The sequence below is a fragment of the Lytechinus variegatus genome, chromosome 15, assembly GCF_018143015.1.
Source record: "Lytechinus variegatus isolate NC3 chromosome 15, Lvar_3.0, whole genome shotgun sequence".
Classification (NCBI taxonomy): Eukaryota; Metazoa; Echinodermata; class Echinoidea; order Temnopleuroida; family Toxopneustidae; genus Lytechinus; species Lytechinus variegatus.
In genome coordinates, this window is record NC_054754.1 from 5664871 (window position 1) to 5677489 (window position 12619).

Consider the following 12619-nt stretch of genomic DNA (forward strand, 5'->3'; position numbering starts at 1 on the left):
TGTTTGGGGGTGGGGGAAGGTCAAGTGCCCCAATTCCAATCCATACGCCATGTCAATCGAAGCTTACACTCTAAATTCCAAGGATTTAAAATAAATCCAGATCTGCTGTGAATAGTGACCAACTAAATTTATTTTTAATCTTTAGGATTAAATTTCAGCTCTCAAATGATTTAAATTGAAAACTTTTAGCTTTCTGTTTAAATCCTAATGGTTTCGATTTCAATCTAATATTCGGCTGGTCATTATTCACAGCCGATCTGGATTTATTTTAAATCTTTTGAATTTAGATTGTACAGATTAAAGCTTAATGAGCGATATGAAAATTATGATACGACCTGTAAGTGTAAACAATGACATATGTCGGGAAAAAATCCCCATTTTTTTTCATTTCCGAACATAAATTTCATATTAACTTTTTACAAATTCTAACGGAATTCCAGAGGGAGCGAAAACAAATAAAGCCGGAATTGACATTGAGTAAATTTTAACTAAGTCACACTGTAAAAGTGCTGTTTAAAATTCTAAGCATGCTGTTTAAGCCTGTCACTCTAACAACTACTGTTTTGATTTTTTAAACAATTGTTTAAACCTTTTAAACAACTGTTTAAACTTTTTTGCAGAAGTTGTTTAAAAAGTTTAAACAATTAAAAACAAGTTTAAACAACGTGCTTTTTTTAACTGTGCAGGTTGAATGCAATGTTCCTTTCTTTAGAGGAAGGGGGGCTACCTTGCACCCCTTCCAGTCAGAAATGGCGTCCTTTCCCCATGCCCCAGCCTTTCCTCAGCTCCGGGCTTTTCCGATATAAACGTCTTCTTATTGCACGCAGGTTTGAGTACTAAGTGGTCTTGAAGTTAGAACTAAAGAGCGAGTCTTTCCAAATTTCCGCCCCTTAATTCTCAATCGGATGCCAGAGTATAAATTTGACATTGTGTGCGTATTATCATATGACTCCAACGCAAACCAGGGGTGTGCTTTTTTGGTGTGTGTGTGGGGGGGGGGGGGGGCAAGGGGTGATGCCTCATGCAGGGTGCTACATACCTATTTAGATGCACTTGCCCTGTTGGGCAAGTAAATTTTTAAATAGTTGGAATATACTTGCGCGAAAAAATGCTTGAAAAAAGTTTTACTTCTTCAAAATAAAATATGGTTTTAGATACCATTGAACTTTTTTTCTCTCTTTTGACATGAACTTTTAGTTTTGGTCTTTACTTAAAAACACTTGCCCGACTATAACTTTTACTTGTCCCGGGCAATCGGGCAAGTGTTTATGTAGCACCCTGACTCATTTACCTTAATATGGGTACAGGAAAGGAATATATAACGAATGGTTAAAATACAAATAAAATGAAGTAAATAAATACATCATGGATTGATAAGGAAGGAAACCTAGTTTATAGATATAGAGAAAAAAGGGGTTACACTTCGTAATTCCAAAGATTCTTTATTCCGAAGATTCTTTATTCCGAAGGTTCGTAATTCCGAAACACGTCAATTGCCTATACCTCGATGTTCGTTAATCCGAAAACGTGAAAGGGTTCGTTAATCCGAGCATTTGTGGCGTTGTTCCGAAGGTTCAATCCTCCGAAGGTTCAATAATCCGAAAACGAAATAAGGTTCGATGTTCCGAAGGTTCGTTAGTCCGAAAACGAAATAAGGTTCGTTAATCATTACGTTTTCGGAATTACGAACCTCATTTCGTTTTCGGATTAACGAATCTTCGGAATTACGAACCTCACTTTTTTTCGGACTAAAGAACCTTCGGAATTAGGAACCTCATTTCGTTTTCGGACTTACGAACCTTCGGAATTAGGAACCTTCGGAATAACGAACCTTCGGAATATCCGAACCTTCGGAAAAACGAAGCTTCGGAATGACTGAATGTATGCGAGAGAAAAAAAAACCAGGGCCTACTCTAATATTATCTTAAAACGTTATAAAAAATGATATATGTGGAACACTCTTATGATTGTGATGGAGTAGCGAATCGGATCCGTGGTAGAGACACGAGCCCCCATTTGAGAACTATTATTATGGGGGGGGGAGGGGCTTTTCATACGATTTCTGCCCCACTTTCCCCTAAAAAAAAAGCAGGTTCTGTCCCCAGATGTGGACCAAAACAAGAAAAAAAGAGAGATTCTTCGAATTTCATCATCTAGACGAGCGCTCAATAAGGATGTATACTGGTAAAGTCTTTTGGTATAAAAAAACTGCAAAAACTGCAAAAACTCCGGTGTTGATTTAACACAAGCCCGGAATCTACTAGTATATTATGTCCACACCAGAGAAGTATTGAAACAACACCAGTTTGGAATCAAACCGATGCTGTTTTAAAACTGGTGTTGTATAAACACCTTTGTGGTTTTAGACCAATTTAACGAAACTGGTGTTGTTTAACTCTTCTCTGGTGTGGACATATATAGATATCGGGCTGGTGTTAAATCAACACCGGAGTTTTTGCAGTGTATGGTTTTCATTCATTTTTTCATTCAATGACCCGTCCTCTGTCCCGCCTCTCTCCCTCTCCCCATCCGCCTCCCCCCTCTCTCTCCTCACCCCCTCTATCCCTTTCTTCCCCCTCCCACTCCCCCACTATCTCCCCTTCTCTCACTCTCCTTTTTTTACAGCTGATGAAGATGAGCTCTTATCTCTGTAGTGCCTCGCGTCCGACATTGAGCGGATCGGTGATTCATGTCCTGGCCGCCGCTCCCCGACTATATGAGAACCATCATTCAGTCTTGAACCCTTCTCTAAACCCTCCAAGCCTTTTTCAAAATGTGTATTCTAAGCGAACAACAGTTGCTAAGATATATATACATTTTTTTTTACTAGAGTCGCTCAAAAGATATTTAATAAGTATTCAGATTGATGGATTTTACTCTTTTTTTTTTCAAAATTTAAAAGTATTCCCCATTACGTAATGAGGCAAAACTATTTAAAATCATGAATTTAGACAAAGGCGTGTCATTTCTACCGAGCGAAACAAGCATAAAAGAAACAATGTGTAAAGGTAAATTAATATGCCAAATATTTTAATAGCACATGGTAAAATCGGGTAATTCGATGAAAATTAAGACTAAGTCGATTGACAAAATCTGGAAACTTTGTAACTTTGGAGGGGCATGACTCCAACCCCAAGTTTCTATCAGTACTACTAATTGAAAGGATACATTAAAAGAAAAAGGGAATTAATCTAAAAATATCAATACGCCTAATTAATATGTTGACCACATCCACTCCCCTTCACGCCTCAAATCTCCCACCAATCGTGAAGAAAACGAAGACGACCCCCCCAAACAAAAAAAAATGTTATGCCTCTGATAACCACCTGTATGAATGATGGGCAGAGGCATATTAAAATCTTTTACTACGGATGATTTTAGCCTTATAATACTTATAGCAAAATATTGAGAGTGTAATAACTCATTCAGTTTTCGTGCTGGAAATGTCTAAAGTAGGAATGTACTCTTACAAATTTTTGAGAAGTTTTGCCCTCAGTTATTGCCTGCGAGGGGAACGTCATTGCCTAGCATATTTCAGACATTAATTCCCATCTCCCCAATGCATGGAGAGCGCAAAGGTATTTTTCAAGTGGGCCGGGGATGGGGGGGGGGGGGGGATTGCGATCTGCTTTTAGATATCGTCATTCATGTCAATTGAACAGCAGGGTATTACTAATATGAATTTACACGACTTTGATTCTCCTTTTTTACACTCATTTTTTTTAATTCTCCTCCAATCCCCCCTTCTTTCCTCACTACGGGGTGATCGGCTCCAGCCCACAGAAGCGGCGCCCCTACCCCCCCCCCCCGAACGACACGCATCGAATAGCAGTGTTGTAGTCAAGGCTCAAACCTCCAAGGCCAAGGCCCAGGCCAAGGCTTTAATACCAAGGCCAAGGCTTCAATACTCAAGGCTGAGGCCAAGGCATGGAAACCCAAGGCCAAGGCCAAGGCCTGAAAACCTCAAGGCCAAGGCCAAGGCATTTCAATTGTACAATATATGGAACAAGAATTAGACAACAATGCTTAGGCGGCATACATGACACACAGGACCAAATGTATAAAAGGTGTGAGCGAGCAAAATTTTTGACCCTTGTACATTTAAACGAAAATAATTTCATGATAGATCATCTAGATTTAGACATAAATGCACTTACAGTATAAGTCAAAATGAGAATTTTGGTGCAAACAGATATTTTCAAAATGAGATTATCAACTGTGTGAAGAAGTTGTGTGTTTTGTGGAAATTCAGCAAAGCTTTTTAAAGTGATTTCTAATTGATAAGACAGATATTTTGATTTAGGCTTTAATTTCCCGCTATAGAAAGCATAGCGAGCAAGAGGTTTTGAAAAAAAAAATCAATTTTGAAGTTGTAAAACTCGATTTTGGGTCAATTATGGTGCTAATCACTGTTAAAAGGGCATCCTTGCGAGATGTTGTAATAAGATGTAATAAGAAATGAAATTTAAATATTTTGAGCTGCTTTTGTAATCATGAAAAAGGTGTGCATCTTACTAAACAAATTAACGCGAGCACAAAACACGAGCTGAAATTTTTACTGACCAGAAAAGGAAGCTGTTCTGGACTGCATTTAGTGACTGGTTTGAATAAATTCAATTCAATTCAATTCCAATCAAATAATAGCGCGAGCTCAAAAATTTGTAACATTCCGACCTAAAAACTAGACATTCTAAGCATTTTTTTGTGTAAATTGAATGCGAACCTTACTTAATAATTTATGAAAGCACAATCCAAAATTTGTTGATTTTGAAACCTAAAATTTTGCTCTGTATACCATGCTTGGCCCCTCAAAATTTTTGGCTCATCCTGCCATTGATGCCATAGCCCATTTGGAAATGACAAAATTGAAGTTTGTGTTCAAGTTTACCAAATCTTTTCAGAATATCATTAAGACTTAAAACATTCTTGTTGGTCAAAGAAAATAATACAAGGAAAACCTAATGGAATAGAAATCCAACCTTGTTATCATTCTTTAGAAAGTATGAAAATTGTTGTCAAAATTGCAGTCAGATCTGTCAGAATTATTCCTGTCAGAAAATCACAATAATCAGTGGCGTACCGTGGGTCACGGCATTGGGGGCACCAGCAAAAACTTGGAATCGCCTAGTGAGCGTGCGAAGCGCGCCCAGTTGCCAGGTATACTGACCTAATAGAGATATTTTTATAAGGACAGTGCCAATAAACGGACATGTATCTCACTAGTCAAATAATGCGAAGCGCGAGCTTAAATTTTTTTATATTCAAACCTAAAAAGGGACATTACAATCAATCTTTTGTAATCATGATACGTACCTGTCTCGCTAAATAATGTGAGAGCGAAGCGGGAACTGAAATTTTTGGAAATATTGACCCCAAACAGGAAGATTTTAAGGACTATATTTTAGGAGTCTTTTATCTATTAAGATTATACACATCTCACCATAGAGTCATCTAATGGGAGTGCCAATAAGCGCTTGCTGATTTTGTTAGAATTACATCTAAACATGCACATAAAGCACTTGTAATCATGATTAACGTACCATCTCACTAATCAAATCTTGCGAGCGCGAAGCGCGAGCTGAAACTTTAGGAAATTCAGACCTGAAGAGGGGCATTTTAAGGCTTGTTTGTAGGAATTCAAGAAGACCTTACGTAGTTCACTAACCAAATGATGCGAGCGCAAAGCGCGAGCTGAAAATTTTTGATATTCAGATCAGAAATCAGAAAAAGGGACATTTCTCCCTCTTTTCCTCCTTTTTTTTAGTCAGCCGATTAGGGGGAACGTGCCCCCATGTAGTTACGCCACTGACTATAATCCTAATCATAATTATTATCATTATTATTGATATTGTCATTATTATTGATATATTAGTCATGATTACATTATATTACCAATAAATAATATCAATTTTCTTCACTTCTCTTTGTTACATAATTATGTGAAGATAATTGCAATTGATGGCACTGCTAAGTACACTTACTGCTTCTGCTGCTGCTGCTACTGCTGACTGGTAGTATTTAGTGTCATTAGATATACAGAACAATTGAAACATTTATAATTACTTATATAAAACAAATGAAAGTACAAAATACAAAATGCCTTGAAAAAGCTTTGAAAATGCCTTGAAATTTCAAGGCTCAAAATCCTCAAGGCCAAGGCCAAGGCCCTCTCAAGGCCAAGGCTTGAATGTTCAAGGCCAAGGCTTTGAAAAAATAGGCCTTAAGGCGCCTTAAGGCCAAGGCCGAGCATCAAGGCACTACAACACTGTCGAATAGTGATGAAAAGAGAAAGGGTAGCGTTACTATCGAAGCAAACCGTACTCTACTGTGGTGACTGAGGTGGTGTTTATCATGTTAACTAAATATTTGCAATCTGGCAAAATTTGCAAAAATTATTTGTTAGAAAATTTGGCTTCGATCTTTTGCTTGCTACTTAATGTTGCATTTACATTTTCTTTGGAAAAATGTGGGAACAAAGTTGAACCATTTTGGTAATTTTCGTTTTCATGTTTTCGTCTTCTTATTTTACTACTACTACTACTACTACTACTACTACTACTACTACTACTACTACTACTACTACTACTACTACTACTACTACTACTACTACTACTACTACTACTACTACTACTACTACTACTATTACTACTACTTCTACTACGACTACTACGACTACTACGACTACTACTACTACTACTACTACTACTACTACTACTACTACTACTACTACTACTACTACTACTACTTCTACTACTACTACTACTACTACTACTACTACTACTACTACTACTACTACTAAAACTACTACTTCTACTACTACTACTACTACTACTACTACTACTACTACTACTACTACTACTACTACTACTACTACTTCTACTACTACTACTACTACTATCATTATTATTATTATTACTATTAGTAGTAGCATTAGTAGTAGTAGTGGTAGTAGTAGTAGCAGTAGTAGTATAGTAGTGGTGGTAGTAGTAATAGTAGTAGTAGTAGTAGCAACAGAAGTAGTACAGTATTTTATAGGCCTATATAACTGGCGGAGAGGGAACGTCTCCATGGTTATATTCTAACTCGCATTATCTCTTCTATGTTAATTTTCTTATCTTTGCCGCAAATAATATAATTCTATTCTTTCGATTTCTTATCTGGTTAGAGCCTGGTGTCCGTCCACCGAGAATGCATTATGACTCATCATAAGAGAGAGTAATGAGGGCTCGAGGAAGGGGGCAAATTCGTTCCGCATGGCCGCCAAAGAAAAGGGGTATGAGACCGTGTAAGGATTAAAGGGACATACTGTCAATTCATTCATTAATTTCATTTAAAAATACAAGGCAGTTATGTTCAATAAATTGTGGATGGAGAATTACAAAGGCCTGTGGATTGCGAAAGAGTGAAACCCCTTTCATACAAAATATACAACATATTGAATGTTTTATTGGTGTTGCATAATTTAAATATTCGAGGGGAAAACAACACTGTCGTCAATTGCAAATTATCATTTATTGTTGCGTGGTTATTGGAATTTGTGTTTCTTTGCGTTTATTTCTACATTAAGATAATTATACAATACATGGATGAGACATTATGTTGACATACACTTTTAAAAAACTCCTGATTTTACAGAAAAAACAGAAGATTTTGCAGATAGCAATAACGGAATCATTCTGTAAATTCATAAAACGTGAGATTCCATACACCAAATACCAATTTCCTGTAAGATTACGCAACCAGGGGCCCGTTGCAGAAAGAGTTGCAATCAATTGCAACTTTAAGATCTTGCGCAACTTGATTTTCAACCAATCAACAGCGTGTATTTGGGACTTGCGATTGATTTTTTGACTTGCTTTTGAACGCAACTCTTTCTGCAACGGACCGCTGATAAGATTACAGGTGTTCTCGAGACTCTGCTGCAGGAACTTCTTTTATTTTAAGGATAAATTTTCTAACAGTGTATGCCACTGGTGTACAGATGGGACGGGGAGGGGGGCTTAGGGGTATTGGCCCCAAAAAGTTTTGCCACAGAAAAAATAGAGGAAAAGGTAAGGGAAAGTGTGACATATTATAATACTTCTGAATGTTATGTCAAAACCTTTTCAAGAATGAGATTTTTGTACAAAAAAAATCACAATTTCTGCTCGCTCACTTTGCAATCTGCCCTGGGGGAACTCATGAAATGCTAAAAATATGCGAAGTGTTTGTATTCTTTAGACCATTTAGTATTTTCCCGGACTATGTAGTTTGAAAAAAAAATCTGATACCATTATTGAAAGAGAAGAAAATAAATCCTTACACTGGATTATTTTATTTGTCTCAGAAGTCAGAATCAAATGGCATTCACACTCTTCGCCCCTCTGTCACAAAGACATTGACATTAATATTTTTCACCTGTCCATTTTTTTTGTATATAACCTTTTTATTTTTTTTTGGTGCAAAACACAAATGACGTAAACTGTGAAACGCCCTTCTGGCAAATATTAGGTGCATGTATATAGTTTCGATGTCTGTTAAACAGATGGATAAAATATCAGATGGTTCTGATATATTAGGTCATTTTCGTAAAGTAATCAAATTCAACGCTTACATGTATGTGCAGAGGAATGGCTGTATCATATAATGAACAAAGTACATTTCTAGAATTCAAACTTCATGTATATAGTATTTCCGGGGCAAATAGTGTAACGCGTCCGCCTTTCCGACATGTCAACAGCCAACTGACTAATAGATATTTAAACTCAAATTTGCATATGCCTAATGCAATCTAACCACCCCCCCCCAAAAAAAAATCAAATTACTACCAGTGAAAACCAACTATAGGAAAAGAAGTTTTCGATATAGGGAGCCAGAAGCTGGAATGAATTACCCAATGATGTAAAAATAACTAGTTTTGACAGAAATAGGACACAAGTGTGGTGTGAAATCCCCTCCTTATTAATTTCTGTTTGTTTATTGTTTTGTTTTGGTTCTTTTATATTAATACTTTCTCTTTTTTTCTAATATATTTTACTTATTTTATCATTATGCATTTCTTAATTTTCATGACAAAAAGAATTTGCTATTATAAAACATGTTATAAAACACGTTACGAAGAATAGCCATTGGCTGCATGTACGTGTAGAAATAAAATAAATGTTCTCTTAAAATCCGCACTGTACTTTTATACCAAAAATCAAATTTAGTCATAAATAGCTTTAAGACGCGTTGAATCAAAAGACGATGTATGCCTCTACATTTCAAAATGAGGCAAAATAATTAAGCTGTTTTTCATAATTTTCATAACATCCTCTGTCACCTTCATTTCTCCTTCTTTAATCATCATCATACTCTGATGCTAAAAGGCAAAATGTGTTTGTCATCAACGTAAATGGCCAAAAGGCTACGAAAGCACAACTTCTTGTCCATGAACATCCAATCAGAGCCTGGGGAAATTATTTTCATGTTGAAGTGAAGTCAATGCCACGCAGAAGACACTCCGACGCACTGCCCGACATCTTCCCCGAGGGATCAGGGGGGCTGTCACGATCTCACTCCGCTCAAACCAAGCCGGACAGGTAAGAATCCTCAGAGAAGATTTCGCGCCAAGACAGAATAAAAACGCGCGCCGGAAAGGAGGGAGGGACGCTGGAGGCGAGGTGAAGAAAATGATCTCGTAAAAATGGCCATCAAGCTGTTAGTTTATCCAGCCGAGTCACGAATCAAGATGACAGCGGGACAAACCTGAGTGATATAGCTATTAATTAGACTCGAGGCCATAAGTCATCATTCATAAAGTAATATTTCAAGAGTTTTTAGAAGATGCCGCGCTGATGACTGTGGCTATCGGTAGATGCGATCGTCTCGATCGATGAAAATGATCCATCGTCTGCATGGAGGCCGCGCGGTGTTTTTCACTCAAAATGCATTATTTGAATCGTAAATTGAATTTACTGAAGAACTGATAATTCTTAAGTAGTTTAGTGGAGGAATTTAGAAATTGTTATCGAAAATATTATCATGACTATTTGTCATTTTATCATCATTAATTAATTATTTTTCTTTCGATTGCATTTATTTACTCATCTGTATATACATTTCACATTTACATCTAAATACATTAAACATAATCAAATAATACACGGAAGAAGATACAGAGATTTACCAGTACAGTTTTTGTTCATTTCTAGTCTCCTACGCAATTCTGATTTAAATAAAAACGTTAGATTTGATGGTTTATTGTCTACTTTCCTGAAATTACGTATAGCAAAATTGATTTATACACAGTCCAAAAAGCTATACTAATGATATCTAGTTCTTTGTGCTCGTTATTTTTTTATCAAAAGATCGACATCGATAATAACGTGTTTATTGAAGGCTTTTTTAATCAACCAAATTATATATGACCCAAAATTTTGATTCATGAATGATCAAAGCATGTCTTCTTCTACATGGCAACTATTGCAATAAGCATCTTCACTTATACTCCATTTACATAAATTTCTTTTCACAGGCAATAAATTATATAGTATTTTGAAATTAAATGATCTAAGTTTGTTTTCTTTTACTGTTAACAATATTCTCTCGAAGCAAATATTCCCGCCTATACTCATTTTCGAAATATTTTCCCAAAAGAAACAACAACGTGAATTTGACCCTTCAAGACGTATGATATAATTGTCAGTATCTTGAAGGTACGTGGTCCAGACATTTTCCTGAGTTACCTATTTTTAGTTTGGGTATGTGAAGATGCGCAGATCTATGTAGGTTCTTAATAAAAGATTTTGAGAGCCAAATTTTTGGTATAGCTTGCCTCAGTTTTGAATAATAAAAAATGACAGATCTTTTACTCTTTTTAAATTTCAACATAGATGAAATTTCGGATACATCTTTAAAGCCTCCATCAACATTCAAAATGTCTTCCAAGTATATAATTCCACTGTTGTACCATTCCTTGAAAAATAGTGGTGATTTATTAAAAACTATATAATGATTAAACCATAAAACATTTTCAACCTCATGTTCTTTTCTGAATAATATTTCTTTATCAATCAGACTCCAAGCTCGAATTATTTCAACATAAAATGGAGGTATTTTCTTATCAAATAATGGGGGTAACGTTGTGAACCCGAAAGTCGCTATTCAAGATTAAGAGTTCCAAAACGCTCAAACCAATAGTTTCCAAGTGTTTTCCACATAGAATTTACCTCATTTGTTAACCTTCCTAACCACCTCAATCTGAAACTGACTACTTTCGTTTCTATATCAACAATTTTCAAACCACCTTGTGTGCAATCTTTGATAACATCACATCTTCTAACCTTTTCCATTCGTGAGTTCCAAAGAAATTTGAAAAACATTCTATTTAGTTTCTTAATAATTATTGATGGAACTGAATCAAACATAAGCAAATGGACTACTTGGCTTAGTGCCAGGCATTTCACAATCGTCACTCTACCAAATAATGTCAAGTTTCTTTTACGCCAATTATCTAAGAGACGTTGCATTTTCTCTAACTTATTTTCCCAATTTGCAGTGTTAGCAATTTGCTCATTATTAGAGATAAAAAAGCCCAAATATTTTACCGGGTTTTCTGCCCATGTCAGATCAATGTCTTGTATCACCCATCGATTTTTTTTTACCTATCCATAGAAGTGCAGTTTTTTCTTTTTTAATTTTAGGACCGGCTACACTACCAAAATCTTCTAATTCAGTTAAATAATTTCTAATGAGCTATCGTCTCCAACAAAAAAGGTAGTATCATCTGCATACTGTAATACCTTTAACCCAAAGTGACCATTGGTTTCATCAAAACAAACACCTCTTATAGTATAATTTTTACTCATTAATCATTTAAATTAATCATTAATTCATTAATTCTGAACAGCATATTATTATCATGTATTACAGCGTGTAAAGCAGAGCCCAATGATATTCTGATATTCATTGAATATAAAATTTCAGAAAAAACAAATAAACAATGCTTGATGACTTTGCTTTCTCAATATTCTGCTGTCATTTTAGACGGTTACTTTGATAGATCCTTTAATATACTTATTATTATCATTATTATTTATATTATTATCATTATAACATGCAAAGAAGAATTGTGATAGACCCTTTATAACCACATAATCTTCTGTTACGTAATCGTTTTTTTTTCTTTCTCGGGGGGTATTGCATGGTGAGGATTTTCATCAACTTTCTGCTTGTGAGTTAATGAATTAAAACCAGTATGACAACGGGAATTGATATAATAATGTTCAAATCATATATACATGTATATGTTTTCCCCTGAGGACACATGTATTATATAGTGAAGAGGCCATAATGGTGAATGAATTTATTAATACTAACTAATATGATAAATTTGATCAACATTATTATTTTTTCTTTGCGGGGGGGGGGGGGGGGGGTTGATGAGGTCAATCTTTCATTAGACTTTTATCAAAATATGTATATGCACATTTGGTTTATTTTCAATTAGTTTAATGCCAATTCGTCCAATACCAACTCGTCTACTATCATTTTGGTCTACCATCAGTTCGTCAATTATCCACATGGTCTAAATGCCATTTTGTCCATTCACCATTTCGTCTAATAATGAGTTGGTCCAATAGCCATTTAGTCCATATAC